The sequence below is a fragment of the Anser cygnoides genome, chromosome 1 (genome assembly GCF_040182565.1).
Source record: "Anser cygnoides isolate HZ-2024a breed goose chromosome 1, Taihu_goose_T2T_genome, whole genome shotgun sequence".
Lineage (NCBI taxonomy): Eukaryota > Metazoa > Chordata > Aves > Anseriformes > Anatidae > Anser > Anser cygnoides.
This window is the reverse complement of record NC_089873.1, coordinates 2,757,889-2,775,911: the sequence shown is the minus strand read 5'-3', so window position 1 is coordinate 2,775,911 and position 18,023 is coordinate 2,757,889. Positions and strand designations below refer to the sequence as shown.

At 45.1% G+C, this 18,023-nt stretch overlaps 1 long non-coding RNA gene across 1 annotated transcript; it reads right to left on the bottom strand.

Annotated features, from left to right (window-relative positions):
* Positions 1-11,633: 11,633 nt before the first annotated feature.
* LOC125182638 (uncharacterized) lies at positions 11,634-16,336 on the bottom strand. Its single transcript, XR_007162794.2, has 3 exons — positions 16,249-16,336; positions 14,945-15,293; positions 11,634-12,585 (listed from the first exon to the last, which is right to left on the bottom strand). It is a non-coding gene; the product is annotated as an uncharacterized lncRNA (long non-coding RNA).
* Positions 16,337-18,023: the final 1,687 nt, after the last annotated feature.

Sequence of the window (18,023 nt, the reverse complement as noted above, 5' to 3'; positions counted from 1 at the left end):
TGTGAAGGGAAGAAGAGACACAGGGAGGTGAGCCAACTTTCCAAGACCATACTAGAAATTACTTTCAGAGCTGAGAATACCACCGTCTCCAGCCAAAGGCAGGAAGCCTACAGCGTGGTAGGATTGTCGCTTCAGCAATAAATTTATACACTTTAAGTGCTAAATATCTATCATTTTTCTTGTAGACTGTCCTGCACCCTGACCATCAGGAATAGAGATCTTTAATATTTAGCCTCAAGTGCTATTCTCTCCTAGATATAGTTGATTTTACTGCACAACATAGTTTTCTGTCCACTGGTTTTTACACATTTTAGAGATCTTTAGTCCCTTAAGGCTGTGTCCCCACCTGTCATTGTCTTCAAAAACTGCAAGTCTGACCCTCCTGCCGCTCTTTCCTGAACTCACTCGGATTTGTCAAAGACATACAGGTTGCTACCACACCAGCTTACCAGCACTGGCACAGCAGCCTTTCAGAGACAGTTGCACAACAGAGAACATCTCTTATTTGAGGATCCTTACAGATAGCAGTGTTTTCCCCTAGGAGCTAGGCCACCACTTTTCTGGTGGCACAGACACCTTACAGATCACTTGGCAAAGTAACAGAGATGGGGCAAAGCTGGGTCAATTTAAAGCAAGGCACCAGCTTGACAGCTTGTTCTCATCAGATACAATGGGATCAGCTGTGTCTCTCTTTGAGATACAGACCGTCTCTCACTGTGGATTTATAGAGGTTAAAACAATACCTCTGACCTCATTTGGGACCCGTAAACACCTGATTCCAGCCCAACACTGCCAACATTTTTAGCCAAAGTTCTACGTCATCGCTTGATAAAAGCTTACAGTTCATACAACCCTCCATGACTGCAACATGCTGTGATGAGAAGACTTCCTCTGGCCAGCAAAAGACGAAGCTTTTATGCAGCATTGTCCGTTTATACAGACAGAACCTAAATGCAACCGTGACTGTATTTTTTTTTCCTTTTTTTATGTATATATTTTTTGTATCTGGTCTTGTACAAAGGTGGTTTTGAAGCACGTATGCTCTGCAGAGCTAGCAAAGAATCCGATCATATGAGGATCTTTGTTTGGGCTGGTACCCTGTAATGCTTTTTACTAATGATTTAGACATGGGAGATCATTGAATTTGCTGGAGATAATGAAATAAAGGCAGTGGTTAAAACTCAGAAGGACATAACCATTTTGCAGGCTGATCATAATAGAGGAGGTGAGTGGGCACAGAGGTAGGATATGAAATTTAATGTGGCTAAGCGTGAAGTGATGCACGGGGGTAAGAGCAGGCTCCAAGTAAAAGTGCGTTTGAAATGGCACTGAGTCAGTAACACAAAGGAATATGATCTAGATGTACTGACAAAATCAACATTTACTGTCTTTTGCCATTGTACAATGAAGTAACATAATGTCTCAGGGTCAGACCTCCTCTGGAGGTCAACGGGAGAAGCAGGTGAGGGCAACAGCAGGTTCAGCTAAAGACCGTTAGATAGTCAGGGCAAGACTCATTTGCTCCAGCTTTCCCTGATGCCAAGCATCATTCTCAGCTGCTGCTTAAAGCTGTCTGCTCACACCCTCTTTTCTGATCTTTATTACTTTGCCAAAGTTTAATTGGCCCAGCTGATGCTTCCCAAGCTGGGTGTCTGCTGCAGACGGGTTAGTTAGTTATTTGTGTTATTATTTGCGAGAGGAGGTAGAAACAGGGAGGAGGGAAGGAAACTCTGGTTTCAGTAAGAAATGAGTGTGGCTTTTTCCAAGGCAAAAATGCATCAAACAAAACATTAGGATAGAATCTTACATTTTTTGGGGGGGGAGAAGCACCACATCTCCCCTGCTTTGGAATAGGGATTTGACATGAGAAAGAAAGTCGGAGTCTTTCTGATATCTGGGAAATGGCTTTTCCCGTTCCTTGAGGGTTGCATATTTGCTAAGTAAAAAAAATAAAAATAAAAACCAAATTAAAAAAAAAAACTTTTTTTTTTTTATTTACTCTAGAAAGGCTAGTTAGTACTTGGTGGCTACATCCCCTGAGCAATTTGTTTGCACTGACCATACTCCTTCCCCTCAGCAATCCAGGGAAGTTCCCTCTTATTTAGGGCAAGAACTGGTAGCAAGGGAAAATTTCTCCATAAACTTAGCAGTGGTCCTTTTTGCTTCCCAGGCATTGACTGAAGAAGGAGAGTAAAGACCTGAAAAAGGAGTGGGAGAAGAGCTTTATAAAGCAGAGGTGCTGGACAAGAGGATCTGGGGTGAGGATAGATGGACAGATATTTGCTGCCCAAATCCCAAACCATGCCAAGACATTATTGTGGGACAATGCTAGGGGCTTGGATCAAAACCTCACCAAGAATTACGATAAGAGCCTGGATGACCACATGTTGGTGCTGCCAACCCAAAACCTGGCCTGTCCTAGATCTCCAGCACAGGTGTAGCCTGGTGATCCCATCTCACACTTTCTCTGTTGTCAGCAAGCACAAAGCAGGTTTCTGTACTCGCTGTATGCTGATCAGCACAGAGCACAGTGTCATCCCATCAGGGTTAGCACAAACAAAGGACCACCATGGGATGAATGTGAGTGACAAATCCTAGTGACAACCAACAAAGAAGGTGAGAAGGAGGAATTGATGGAAATGTAGACTTTTCCTTAAAAAAAAAAAAAAAGAGAAAGAAAAAATGAGGAAGCTATTTACAATGCCAAGACAAAAGAACTTTGGAATTTTAAAATTAAAGCTAGGAAATTCCAAAATTGCCAGTGTACATATTTTAACTCAACCCTTTCCATATATACTCATTATATCATAATCTTAATTACATGGTTGCCTCAGTTTTGCCTACAGAACATGCCTCCCAGGATACAACACGGTTATTGAATCAGGCACTAGGTTTCTCCTTGTCATTCAGTTGACAACCCCATCCCTAATTTTTCTGCACACTATATGAGCCTTGCTCCGAAGACTGTGTTATAAATTACAAATGTTTTTCTCTGCTGATCCTCCATGCCAGAAGTTCTATTAGTGTGAATGAATTTATTTTCAAAACAGTCCTGTGAGATGAAGCTCCAGCATGATCCTCACAGTAAATGCCGGGAGGTGAGACACAGAGATTAAAAAAAAACATTTATCCATTAGTACTGTTTGATTTGAGCTTGCCGTGACCCATTTTTTTCCAAGAGGTTAGCCTTTTTTAGAGCTTTCATTGTTAGATCTCTTAGGTACCATTCATTTTAGTTGCAGTTTTAACTATTCAACATTTCTACAAAGTAGATTTTTCAGTCTCAGTGAATGGCCAACAAAGATTTTACTCTAAAATTACTTCACTTGTGTGCATAACTAAGGGACTTTCCTGGTGGAGTCAGGGCTGCCACAAAACAAAAATGTTTTTTTGAAGGAGGAGAAATGAATAATCAAGGCTTCAATTATAAACAACTACAGCTATCTTTTGTAATGAATCTGGGCTCTTCAACAGATGAGAGGGCGAAAAGGAGTAGAGTTGTGGTTAGGTTGAATTTTGGGATAAGGTTAGGCCAAGTTTTAGTCACTGCTCTGAACCAAGCAGAATCAAGCTCTCCTAAAATTGTTCCTAGTTTTAGCAAAACAAAGAAATAAGTAAAATATTCACAGGGTAAGAGGCAGACTAATGGGATTAACTAAATTTGGATGCTCATTTGAAGATGGCAAACACCCCAAAGGTATGAGGTTGTCCACACCTTTGAGCCTCTGGGTTTTGCCATCTTCAAATGAGCATCCAAACACAGCCCTCTGTCATTTAAAACTCTATCCTAGTCTTAAATGCCTTCCTCCTCCATCATGCCTTTCTGTTAGGAAAAGATTTTATAACAAAATTTCAAACTAGCTCTACATTTCCCGGTCTAAACCTTAGTAACAGCTTTTCTCTCCTTTGGTATTTCATCCACTTCATCATTTCCACATGGTGCCACAGCAGTGCAGTGGACCCCTGCTGCCAACCACACCCTTCACATCTCTGCAGCAAAGGAGACAGGACTCATTTGAGAAAATGGGGTCTTTCTGAGAGTTTTGCTTCCCTTAGTGATTCAAGATATTCAAGATTTGGTAAACCTCTAAGTTTTTGGAGAAAATACAACATTGTAAACAGGAGAATGTACACAACCACAATAACAAAGCTTGGTAGGGGTCTCTGGAGGTCTCTGGTCCAGCTCTCCACTCATAGCCAACTACAAAATCAGATCCAGTGTTGGATTTAGATGAGGTTGCTCAAGCTCATCTTGAGCTGAGGCTCTAGCAGGGAAGTAATCCAAGTATTTCCTTGTAAGGGCTCACCAGCCATGGGCAGGCACTTGTCGCCACAGGTTCTGCTGTTTCTTCTCAGGAGATTTCTGAGTTGCAACAGTGCAATAATTTGCCTTGTCCATGTCTCATCTGTAAGGCATGCATCTCTCCATCTATTGCGCTATTTTAAAAATGGCTCAACTTTATGAACTACTACCTAACCTGCTTTACTTTGCAAGCAGGATAACTGTAAACCATGTTTCCTCCTCTCTCTAAAGAACTTTGCACACTCTCTGTCTAAAACTCAAATGTTAAATTGCATTCATTAGTGTGCTCAATATAATGCGATGCCAGAAAAACAAATACCGAGAGCGTAACCAGCCAGATATGTTAGAAAGGTGATCCAGCAGGCCACGGGAGCATCTCATGAGATGCAGCCTACATGATAGCCTCCTGTCCCCTACCATTGTGCAATTAGAGTCTTTATCATAATGCGTGCACCCACGTGGGCACCGACAACCAACATCCTGCCCTTTCCCAACTTTTGAGAGCTCGTCTTTGTAGCCCTAATGTCCTTTTAATGTAGAATTTTGGATGTAATTATTTATTTACATGACCGTGCAGCCTAAAGGGGCTCACTTACGAGGGTTGTGTGAGACGACTGTGATTACTCAGGCTTTGCAGAAGATGATTAAAGCAGCGTGACTAAAGTGTTTAAAGCGATCTGTCCTAAAAAAGGGCAATGCGTTAAGTGCCCTCTTCCTGCATGCTGCAGCTGCTGTCTGTGTTCACAGACAGATTTGTTAACTACAATGACAAAAGGAAGTTCTTCTTTCTTTTCCTTCTCATCGGCTTGGCAGTAATCGCATTCAGCATACTCTGGATTTTACTCCTTCCAGTGGCCCGCTCAAATTGTTGACTCATTTCCAGGCAGCTACACCTTCACCAGCCTCTTGACAGCAGCGTGGTGGGAGACGGGTCCCCAAAGGCATAATTTGAAGACAGTATTTTTTACAGAGCTGTCAAGAAGTTCTTCATTTGGGCTGCTGAGCCTTTATTACTAGTGACGTGCTGTAAGACAGAGAGGACCCAACTCGCATCTCAGATTTCAGGATGAGTTTGCAAGACTGATAGAAAAAAAAAAAAAAACAACACAAACCAAAACAAAAAGAGCTCTTCCCTTGTGTGTGGAGCTTATCTGAGCTGCAACTTGCCAAGTGAGATAAACGTGGGCCCTCACAATCTGATTATCACAGTCATTTCTTAGGCTTGATACAATCTTTAATCCGCAGGCCACTATGAAATTAAACTGGCTGATCTGTTCAGATAGAGGCAAGGGTTGAATAGCTAGAGGATGAAAAGGAAGGATGTAAAGGGGAAGGATGAAGGAATTTCTTTTTATCACTTGTTTTGTATAAAGTCAGCCTGAATATTCATTGTGGGTGGCAAAGATTGGTACGAGTGGTGATGGAAAAAAAGTACAGCAATAGGAAGTCTTAATTTGGGGAAGAGGAGTCTGATCGTGAATATCTTCCCTAAACCTTTCCAGTGTTTGTTCACAAGCATGCCCTGGGCAGTACTTGCTTTTAGCATGCAGATGATTTTTTTCCCTCACAGGGACTTGCTATCTGCTCCAAAATGAGAAAGGAAGAAACAGAGGTGAAATTTAAGAGTATTTGCTGGGACTTAAGAGCATTTCCCAGCTGGACAGCATGGATAAGGTGGACCTCTGAATTGGAAAATGACTCCTGAAGAACAGTAACTGGTTCCTATCCCCACCTGTAAAGGTCAGGCTCTCAAATACACTTTGTGAAAACTCTGTGGTCCTGCAGTAAAAAAGCATCAGCACAGCCACAAGCCATTATGCCAGAGAAAATGCCCTGAAAGGGGAGAAAAGGATAAAACTACATCTGATCATGTACTGCAAGGCTTGATATTTGCAACCATGATGCTCACTGGGGACACCTCTTGAAGGGGCCAGTTTTCCAGCAAGCGAGATGTTTCCTTCTAAATGACCACCCCACCACAGTCCCTAGAGCAAAGCAGCCCCAAAATGTTGCATATTCCAGCTTTACCCACCAAAAATTGTTTGTGGGTTTGTTTGGTTGGTTTGGTTTGGTTTTTTTGGTTGGTTGGTTTTTTAATGGAGAATGAAAGGAAGGAATTCTTTCCCATCCGTGCAGCCAAAGTCTGAATTTTCTGGAAGTGATGAATTCAGTGGACTTAGTCAGGTTTGCACTGATGTCAGTGAGATCAGAGGTTGGGCTCGGTGACACAGAGCTGGCAGAGTAGTCCTCAAATTGTCCCTAACGCTGTGGGCATATGGTTTGCTTCTGGTTCTGTCTAACTTCCACCGCAGTAGTGCCAGCTCTGCAAAAATAGAAACAGCAGGGGACTGACGGAGAGGTGCATTGGGTTGGGAAGGCTTTCATGAAGGGAGATAGGTTTTTGTCATCCCGTCTTTGAAGAGACAGTGCAGCAGTCGGGTATTCAAGCTTGGCTTGTGTCGGTTTTTACAAATGGAGCAATGTGAAGAGTTATAAATGGAGGGAGCTTTTAATCTCTGAGCAAACTACAAATCGAAGGTGAACCTCATTAACTTGGACACTTTGTGTGTTAAAAATGAGAAGCATTTCACCTAATGAGAAGCTCTTAATAGGTGTTGTTTTTTTGCTAAATTATCATATTAACCAGCAGATAATTAACAAGCATTTTCTTAATGTGGTGCTCTACCAATAAAATCTCATTGTCTATAAATCATCAAGCCACTACAAAAAAAAAAAAAAAAAAAAAAAAAAAAAAAAGAGAGAGAAAGAAAGAAAGAAAAAGACCAAAAAAAAAAAAGCTTTTTAATCATGCTGGGCATTATGGGCAAAATGTACAGAACAATTCTGATTGTTGGGTATCTAGAAGAAAGACAAAGATCTCTAACCTGTTGGGGGGAGGCATGGGGTGCGTTAAGGTAAACCAAGCACTTAGGGCTGTTTTTTAAAACACTTTAGAGCACTTATGGGCACTGATATGTCATTACTGAAATGGCTTCCTTGGTGGTACAATGTGGGGGAAGTTTAAGAGTAAATGCCACATCCAAATGATACTTTAGAAGAGATGGCGGGGATTCCTCTAAGAAAAAAAAAATAAAATAAAATCCAGTAAAAGGGAAGTGAGCCAAAATGAAAGCTGGAAGTTACCTTTTGAAACTGGCATGGGATCTTTAATAACCATACACTGTTGGGACCTGGTGCTGCTGGAAAGATCCTGCTCCAGCAGCACCACGATGGCACGTTGGCTTTGTGCTTTCTGAGAGCAGAGCTGAAAATGCTGCCTTCGCAGGACGACTTGGACAACAAAGCTTGGGGAGTTTCCATAGCACCCAACCTCTACCTGCTGACTCTTTCATCTGTGCCCAATACTGCTCATTATACATCACCCCAGAAGGTCTTGCAGGTGGCCCTCCAATAAACCCCAGTGCTGACGGGACAGGCTGAAATTAGTGGCATGATCATTCCATTTCTACATTAAGATGTTCCAGTGCTCTGCGTTTTGGTTTGGTTTCAACCAATTTCTCCTACACATAGCCATGAAAATATTATCTATGAGCTTTCCATGTTAATTCTAGCTCCCAACTCTACAGCCCTTCCTCAAAACGATAAGCGAAAACCAGCTAAACTGAAAGTTGACCTGCAGTTTCCTGAGTCCCTCCTGTTCCTCCGAGCCCAATAGTCTTTTTAGTAGGACAATGTCTACACAAGAGCATGGCTATTTCTTCTGGCTAGATGAGCCCAGAGGTAGCTCTGAGTTCCTAATGTCCCACACTTTCTGCTTTGCTGGGACCTGGCAATCCTCCCAAGCATCACTTGTGACTCATTTCCACCCAAGTGCACCCTTCCAGCTCTTCCCTGCCATTTCCACCATGCTTCTTCACCAGGACAAACCCTGACTCATTTTGCATCTCTTTTACAGTCACTGCTGGTCTGCAGAACAACCATGAAGTCACCAGCAGCAATTTCAAAGATGTCCTGGTTGATTCTCGGTTGTATCCCTTGAATGGTTGAATTTCAGCCTGTTCTCATAGTTTTCTAGCTCATGGCTCTGCCTTTTTTGTCATTCTTGCCCTCTCTGTCTGCGGGGAAATTGAGGTAAATGAGGTTTTTGCAGGGCAGAGAGGTGGCAGAGGATGAGACGAGCATAGTGCAAGGCTCATCTTGGTTCTCCCTGTCCATGTTTTCCTTACACCTGCAGGCAGTGCTGGCTTAGAGTGACCCAGCAGCAGTATTCATCTTGGCATCCACCTTCTCCCACTGCTTTCTGCTGGGTTTTGTGGGCTCTGGCCAACTGGCTTGGGTCGGAGAGAGTTCTGCATGGATAGGAAATTCAAACCAGTAAGCAAAGGACAAAGCTATGTGAACCAGTTCAGATGCAAAGAGAAGAGGAGAAAAGCGAAACAGAGAGAAAACCTTCAAGCCCGAACTGTTCCAGGGGTCTGGGCAGAGGATATGAATCCTTCATTTCTAGTTCATAACTCATAGCTATCCAGAAGAGTCCAGCTGCCCTCATGAATACTCATGAGTCTGTGGGCATGGAAACAGACCTCAGATCTTTTTGCTCTTGTGGAGAGTTACTGCTTGAACAAAGAGAGACTCCCTTCCTACGGCCCATAGTGTTGAAACTATGGTGTACACATTGCTCAGCAGTCTTCAGCCCATCTGGCAATAATATACACAAACCTGCACCTCCAAGGACCCCAGAAAAATAATTTATATATCCCAACCCCCATCATGTGGCCATGGTCTTAAGCTACATAACCCAACATGTTCAGAAAGGACCAGGTTATTCTAGCTACAATTTCCATTAGATTAATCTTCCACATGAGATGCATAGAATGGAGAAGCAGAATCTCAATGCAAAAACTCCCAAAAAGTTCATTGTGTGTGACATCCTAAGAGGAAAATGCTGGAGGGTCTCCAGGCAGTGAGGAGCCCAGACAGAGACCGGCAAAGCAGAGCTTGGCTCCTGCAGGCTGGAGACATGAGAAGCAAGGGGCTGGTTTCACCATAGGACTTTTTCAAGGGATGTGTGGGAGCATGGGAGTGCTCCAGCTCTGGTCAAACCACAGAAGTACAGAATAATTTAGGTTGGAAAAGACCTTCAATATCGCCAACAGTCAACCTGACCTACTGAGTCCCATCACTAAACCACATCCCCTGGTGACACGTCCACGTGTCTCTTCAATACCCCCAGGGATGTGGCCTCCACCACTACCCTGAGCAGCCTATTCCAGTGCTTGACCACCTTCTCCATGAATAAATTCTTCCTAATGTCCAATTTAAACCTCTCCTAGTACAACCTGAGACCATGCCCCAGTCCAGCAGTGGGTGGCTCCTGCTCTGCACCTTCCCAGCACCCGTGGGAGGAAGGACAGAGCTGGAGAGATATGGTGCAGTGAGAACGGATGAAAATGGAAAATTAGGGGGGAAAGAGGACTCAGCATGACCACATGAGCTGGGAAGGCCTCAGGCCCCAAGCATCAGGCCATGCATTTGTAACACACTTGGCACTTGCTTTTGTACACAGCCACAGGGGGACTTAGAGGTAACTAAAGACCACCAGGAGTTTTCATCCAGAATGCAAACATTGGAAGCTCTTCCATTAGCACTCACTCCCTGCCAGCTCTTCTCGTTTCCTTCTCTATTTCACCTCTAGGTTACGGCCAGCATCTCGACTGGAATTACCCCGGGCTGTTGCTGAACCAGCTCTGACCTCTGCTGCAAATACTTTTGGGGCACGGGGGCTGGCTGGAGAGCCCTGGCTGATGACTGGGAGCCACACATCCCGGCCCACTTCTCTCTGCAGCCAGTGGGCTGGGGAAGGGGGGGGGGGGGGGGTTGCTTCGGGCTGTTATAGCAAATTTACTCCGTGATTTACGGGAAGGGAAAATCCATTTGGAATTTAAAGCTGCTATTAGCTCCTTTCAGTGTGCATGTGTCTGCATGTATATAAAACATATATAGAATATATACCCTTATAAAAAAATAAAACATAATAAAAAGGGAGGGGGGGGGGAAGGGGTGTTTTCTAGCCTTGCAGGCACAAAGCACTGGAAATGTGCAGCAAGCTTATAATTACCATAGCATTTCCAGTGCGTTTGGCCACAAAAGCTCTGAATTGAATTGCTTAGCATCCCTCTCTGTCTCCCTGCACCCCTCCTTGCATCACAAAGCTCAGAAGCACCATTTGAAGTTTCAAAAGGACCATTTTTGGTGAATGAGATAATCAGCGCCTACTAACCGTCCCTGTGCCCCTCGGTGTAATCCATACACCTCGAGAGCAGAGGGAACAAAGCCACGTCCAGCTAATCCCCGCGGGTCATGCCTTGAAGCGTGTCACCGGCCGGGTGGCAGGAGAGGAGGTGGGGAGGATTACTCAGTTGAGAGCAGACCTACGTCTGTACACTTACATCAGCCAGGACCTTGATATGCATAATTCCAGGTAATGAATGCAGAGTACAAGGCTGTGTGGCAGTGAGATATTTGGCATATTTTGGGGCCCTACACTGGTGGCACCAGAAATGCAACAACCATGTGGGAAAGCACCCATTGCCCCATGCACCAGAGTCCTGTGCCCTGCAGATGGGACAACATGGTTGCTCTGTGTCATTCACAAGACTGTCATCTCCCCCTTGGCAAAAAGTCTTATCCATCATTTTATATGCTGGCCAAGAGGTGAAGTCGCTTTCCAGCCCATAGGGAACACCAGGTCCTTATGCCAAGAGTTGTAGGACAAGAGAAAAAGAAAAGATGCAGCTGAGGCTGTAGCCTTGCTCTCAGAGTATCATCTGGGAGGGAGAAGAGCACTACAGGGGTCTGGGCTGCTCATGAATTTCATATAGGGAATCACTGTATCAAACAAACAGCAAAACCTGGGATAATCTCAGAAGCTCACAACCCCCTAACCCCTTATTGCTATGGAAGGAGTGCAGGGCAAGGTGAGAAGGGGTGTACGTGCACGTGTGTGCACACATGCATGCCTGTGGCTGGCAACAAGCATGTTTCTGACCCAGTGGCTCACCCCGCATCATCTGCAGAGTAAATTTGCAGATAAAAACAGGCTCGGAGCTGCCTGGGTGAACCAAGCGCTCAGGATCAGTGAGCATCCCTTCTTAGGATACAAACTTGCTCTGCTGGTATCAGAGACCTCAATGAAAAAAGGCAAACGGCCTCATTCCCCTTTCCCCAACCACTTCAGCCCCAAAATCCACCCCAGGAAAGAGGAGCTGCTCCAATTACACTGTAGCTAAACCAGCCAAAGGTCTTCAGAGAGCCCTGCTCTCTCCAGAAGGAGGAATATCTCTCGCTCTTGCTGACATGCTCGCATACATACACGATTATTCCTGCTCCGTGACTCTCCAAAGGGAGCCATCACTCTCTTCAAAACACTCTCCTGTAGTCAGCAGTGATAGGCAATGTAATAATACCTTTTATTGGGTCAATACATCAGCTGGAAAACAGAAGCTATTCCTTTCTTCAGGTGATGGCCAAAGAGTGACCTATGTGAGCGTGCAGGCCAGTATATTATAGCTGTTAGGCAGGCCTGATAGGCGGGATGGTATATTTACCTCTCTTCGTTTGTCTCTCGGTGGTTTATTGCATTTCCTGTTTTCTGAGCAGCCTTAATAAAACATCTTTCTGAAGGGCTCTCTGCTGCGTAGTAAATATTCTCCCTTATCCACCAACTTAGATAGGGATCAATCAATCAGAGGAGGCCCCTTGGGATGCCAAGGGTGCATCATTCAAGGTTAGGGACCAGACAGGCAGGGGACATCAGAAGGATTGCAATATTTCTGCTAGGAATTAACCCTCCCGTGGCTTGCCAAATGAAAAAAGAAAAGAGGATGGGAGAGTCCCGTAGAGACAGGAAAGGTTTCATCTCTCATGCTCAGCAGGGTTTCTTGAAGCAGCCTGGAGGACAACAGGCGTCCCTGAAATCAGCCATCTGGGTGGCTTGTTGTAAAGAGCTGTAACACAGCAAAATGCCTTGGGCTCTCCTGCCAGTCGACATCAAGATCTAACTATTGATTGAGGAATACCATGCATGCGAGTCTTTGTGAACCTTCCCATTGGGTCAGGACCAGGCTGTAGCATCCTCCACAGAGAAGGCCCGACATGACATTTTTGATTCATGCTGCTCAGGAACCACACAAAATATCTTTATTAGCTGGCAAGTTGAAGGGTGGCACCAGCTTGGCGGGTGCAGGAGCTACCTAGTGTGAATCCAGCCTGGCTCTGCTCAGCACTGGACCAGTTGACAAGGTATCTCCCTGGGCATCCTCCTGCAAGGAGAGTTTTGTTAGTTAAAAACCATTGACAATAAGATTTTATTGCTGCCTTCATTTCCTGGCTTTGCAAGCATCTCTTGTGTTAACTCTTCAGTGCCTTCCAGAAAACAGAGAGTCACCAGAAAGATTCATTTATTGCTGCATTAATAACACATTAAAATTCCAATATTTGCCTTCAGTGCCCTGCAGTGACAGATGGGAGTGTGGAAGCTCTCGTGTAAGGAAGCTGCAGCCATAAGTAAGGATGACCTTTTAACTGGTCCATTATGAGGTCAGAGCTTGGCCACCATGCTGGGAGAGCTCACTAAGAAGTTAATCCCTTTAGCAGAGTCCGGATCTTTGGACAGGAGGCAAGTGGTGTGGTAGTTGGATAAGCTGCATCTGAGTCATTAAGGGGTTGCTTTTTGCAGGAAGAGTCGTGTTTTAACAACATTAGCTCCCAGCTCCACTAGGCAAGCCCTTGTGAATTATCGTTTACCGAAGCTGCAAATATAGATTTCATCTTATAGCTTCCTATGTATAATAAATGACAGACATCCTAGAACAGCCCTTCTAATGGCAACGAACACGTGGGAGCAGGCAGCACATCCAGACTTGGGAGAGAGCAGAAGCCAAGCACTCTGCAGACAGCTCCTGTCCAGCTGGACGCAGGACAAGAGGCTGCGTGCTGGATAATGTATTCACGGGCAGCATTTCATAATTTGGCTCCTTCCACACTGACCGACAACCTGCACAGTCTGCAAGCATAAATCCAACACTTTTCCACCTGTAGCTTTCATAGACGGTGCAGCTGGTTGTTGGGCCAGCCGGGCTGTGTTCCTCCATCACTGAGTCTGAAAACAAGCTCAGGTGCTTCTGTGATGGTGCCAAGCCCATGGAGGGCTTGTCCTAAGAGGTGGTCACTGTCTGGTTACAGAAGCCTCTGACCAGACATTTCCTGCCAAATTCTGTTCTGTAATGTGGAGTTCAAAGCATCATGCAGGATGAGACAACGATGGGCTGTGATGTGGGATTAGGTCTGGGAAGAGGCTGAGGCTGCAGGAATGAAGGGTTCTGGAAGGGTTCCCTGTTCTCCTAACCTGCACAGTGAGGATAGTTATCAGGGGAGGAATAAAAGGTGTCATACATTTTTACACACACGTTTTAAGGGCCTTCAGCAGTTTAAAGGTAGCTAAACCTATGCAGGCATCAAATGCTAAAGTCTGAGTGCAAGATTTGAAGCTCCAGGGCATTGCCCAGAGGTTGTGGTGTCTCCTCCTTGAAGATCTTTAGGAGTCCCCTGGGTGTGGACCTGGGCAGCCTGCTGTAGGTTGTCCTGCTTGAGCAGGGGGTAGGACCAGAAGACCTCCAGAAATCCCTCCCAATCTCAATCATCCTGTGCTTCTGTTCTCTCTACAGTGACTGAAGAGCTCCAAATGGTGCAGAGGGGCTCAAAAAGCCACGCTGATGTAGGCCATCCTTTGGCACTGGCTTGTAAATCTGGCCTCTACAGGCCCTCAAAAAGCCCTCTGTGGAGGTAACACATCAAGATGGTGAAAAAGCAGTGTGAAGACCAGCAAGAAGCATTACACCAGTGCATGGGCTAACTAAAGAAATGCCACAGAGAAAGACTCTGAGTTAAACCTCAAGACCAGCAGAGTATTGCAGTGTGTTGCTGTAGACTTAACCCTACCTCCTTCTGCCCTCCCTGCCTTTCCCTCTGTCAGCTCTACACTGGGCAGCTGATTAATCAAAATCAGAAATGATTATAGTAATGACTGGGGACCCTCTAAAACCTCCTCTGGTCAGAAGAACAACCCCATGCCTCTCCTCAGTGACAAAGGCCTCCAGGCACAGAGGAAGGGCAAGGGTAGGCCGCAGCCCTGGAGCTGACAAGGAACCACGGGGTTCCTTCATATGGCTGCAACCTGGCAAAGTCCTGCCAACCCTCTCCTGAAAATAATGAGAATTATGTTGTACACATCTCCAGGGAGGGAAGATCAGGTTGTGGAGGTGCATGCCTCCCCTGGGTGATGGACATCAGGATGCCTGCATTGCTGAGGTGGTGCAAGGTTACACCAAGAGGCAGCATAAGAACGGAGACTTGAGCTGTTCATCACTTTTCCCAGAAAGTTAGGCAGTGAGACACCCTGCCCCATGTCCATGAATGGACACCTAACTTGGCCGATTTCCACCCATTCAGCTCTGCACACTCCCATCTCACTAAGTTTCTTTTCCCCAAAGCAGCTAATCATCGCGCTGCCATGACCCCCTGCCCCGGGCCTCATCTGTACGGCGAAACCAGCTTTGATGCTCAGCGGCGGCCCAGATTAGTGCCTTGTAAATAGAAGCATCTTTGTGCCCAAGCACTGACCTTTGACTCAGCTCCTGATCTCAGTGGATTTGATGTGTCCGGCTATTTGTCTTGCCACTTGCCGGGAGGAAGAATAGGAGAGGGGAGAAGGCACGCGACCGGGAGCTGCCGGAGCAGGGCTCTATTCTTGGCTCCATCGCAGACTTCCTCCCCGACCCTCGGCAAAATGAGTTACTCTGTCTATTCCTGGGTTGTGCGGGGTCATACCCTGCTGTGATGAATATCCACTGGAAGTGCTCGTAGCAGTAGGAGGATCAAAGGGTGGACGATGCAATTTGGCTGGAGCCTGTGTTGCTGCACTGAGCCTAAAATCCAATTCGGGGCTTTCCAGCATCTCAGATCCCTGGGACTGGAAGAAAATGGGAGGAACGGTGCAGTTTTACTGCCATACCTTCATCATCACAGCATAGCTCTCCCCAGCACAGCTTCCTCCTCCTCCTCCTCTTCACAGGGTGAATCCAGATCCTACATCTGTGCTTCCCTCCTCATCCCTGGGGACATCAATCTTATTGCTGTCCCTCGGCTTACTGCTCCTGCACGCCCTCCTGCCACCATCTCTGCCCATCTCCTGTCCACCTCCCACCCTCCAGCGGGTCCCCTTTCTTCCCTGCCCCTTTTCTCTCCTCTCATCTGCGGATTAAGAAGCAGCAGACTTAGTTTCTAAAGAGCTATCAAGTCCCACAACCTCTCAAACTCTTGCCCTCTCCAGATCTCAACTGTCCCAAAAACCTGGAGTCCTCCCCTTGTTCCAGTCCCTGCAGGAGCCCTCTCCTACAGAAAGTCAAGGTATTGCTTTACCATTACAGTTAGTGTTTCCAGTGCTATTAATTGTGTTTCCTGGAATAGGGACAAGTTAAATAATCCATTAACATGAGGGGTGAGGGTGCGGAATTCAATCTACTTAAAACAAAAAGCTGACATAACCGTGTGATGGGAAACTTGTACAGCTGACCCATGCTGGAGCAGGGCTAGATGGGAACATTTCCAGTCCCTGGAGCCATGCCAATCCTGAATTGTCCAGTTTCCCAAATCACAAAATGATCTCATCTTGGGCTGGATTTGTGACAGAGAGTATCAGGAAATACTCTGGTGTGAAACCTCCACTCAGGAGGTCTGTGCAGCTCTTCAGGCAACACACAAATAGTATCACCCCAGATGACATCTCTAAGTGCACTATCTGTAGAGATGTACCAATGTACTACTGATGTACTACTCCCTGCAAAGTTTTTCACCTTCACAGAGATGGAAAGTGCTTTTTCAACATTTTGTCAATGAACAGAGTTTGCAAACCACCTCCTAAATACCTGCAGCCGTATTCAGATGGCAAGAAAGCCAACCTCCATTTTCTCTGGCTGGAGGCTGACACTCCTGTGTTGTCACAGGGACTTCACAATAGTGCATTATTAGTGCATGTGTGATGTTCACCCTGCCAGAATCCTCCTATGCCCTACTGTTGAAGGCATCGGTCACCTCCAGCAGAACGGGGAGGCTGTCACTGCGAGTCGTCACCACCCTGAGGTGCTGCAGGGATGGGAAGGATGTGCATCCAAACCCTGTTGTACAAGACTGGTAAAGTGCGTTCACTTGAATTATGCATGAAAAGGGTGTCACATTTTCTACATCTAAGCTTTGGACAAACAACCACAGGCAAAAACCCATGGATCCAGTCTGTCCTAGTGCTAGAAAGAGCCTTCAAGGCACTGACATTAAGGCAGCAAGACTCTTTGGTGGTGTCTACCAGTATTATTACCTTCCTGTCTTCAGGAGATACCAGGGCTTGCCTGTTGCTTCACCACCAGCCCCATAATTACCTTCCTTTTGAGACAATCACCCACAATTGCATTTCAGACGACTGCTTTCAGTGGCAGAAGGAACAAGGAAAGACAAAGCTGAGCATGCGCCCAGCCTGAGAGTGGAGGGGGGGGGGGGTTGTCCCCCAGGCTGGATATAGGCAGTGCTCTGCCTCCACTCTCCAGCCCACAAAGGTCAATGCCCAGATTATTAGAACTCATTTAAAGGTCCAGATACAAGATTAATTTGACCGACAAAGGACTAATTGGTTTCAGGACTAATTAAGTACATATACTCGGCTTTGCTTAATCAGTGAAATTTCCAATGGCATTAAAATGTCTAAGAATACAAATCCCCAGAGATTTAAAGCAAATAGTTAAAATCAACTTAGATCCAATTATCATATAAATCACTAATGACCTCGGTAAATTGGAAGCTCTTTGGCTCAGCCTCTAGGGAAGAATAAACCTGATAAAAATGAACATGCTACCTGGATTAATACACAGGCTCTGGGGACTTCACTGCAAATATTCTGGTAGGGCTTTTCCAATGACATTGTTATTCATGCCACTATTTCAAAACAAGGAGTTTTCACAGAAAGATTTCAATGAAACTTTCAGCAACAACTTTCCTATCTTCGTGTTCAGCCTCCAAAGCTATATTCACCCAAGAATAGCCAATTTTCCATGGCTGGGCACATTCCTGTTGAATACTTTAACTAGAGGGCAATTAGTTATTTCCGGTCCCATCTTCTTGCTCTCTGCCTTTCATCTCGGTCATGGTAACAGTCTAATATTTCGTTTATAAAAAGAAAAAAAAAAAAGAAAAAGAAAAAAAAAAGAAAAAAAAAAGAAAAAGAAAAGGAAAAAAAAAAGAAAAAAAAAGTAGATGATTAACGGCTTTCGTTTTGGTCTAATGAAAAAGATCTTGCAAATGTTTGCTGCATGCCCCAAGATACTCAGATCTAGTTTGCTAAATTAATTATGAAATGCAAATGGTGGTGGACAAGGAATGCCAGGTATCTCCCGTGAGAAGCTTAATTTGTCAAATGAACTACTGGAGTTTAGATTTCCAAATCTGAGGAAGCAGTACAAAAACATTACAGTAACTAAAACCATGGGATGGGTAAAAGACATAAGATGCTTATAAGATTGGATAAGATTCAGGAAAAAACTGTAATAGTAGTATTTTTTCTACCTACACTCATTTTTAGGTGTAGGATACAGGTGGTTCCCAGACGACCTAATCTCCAATATCTCCCAAGCTGTCTCATCTCAGTCCATTTATT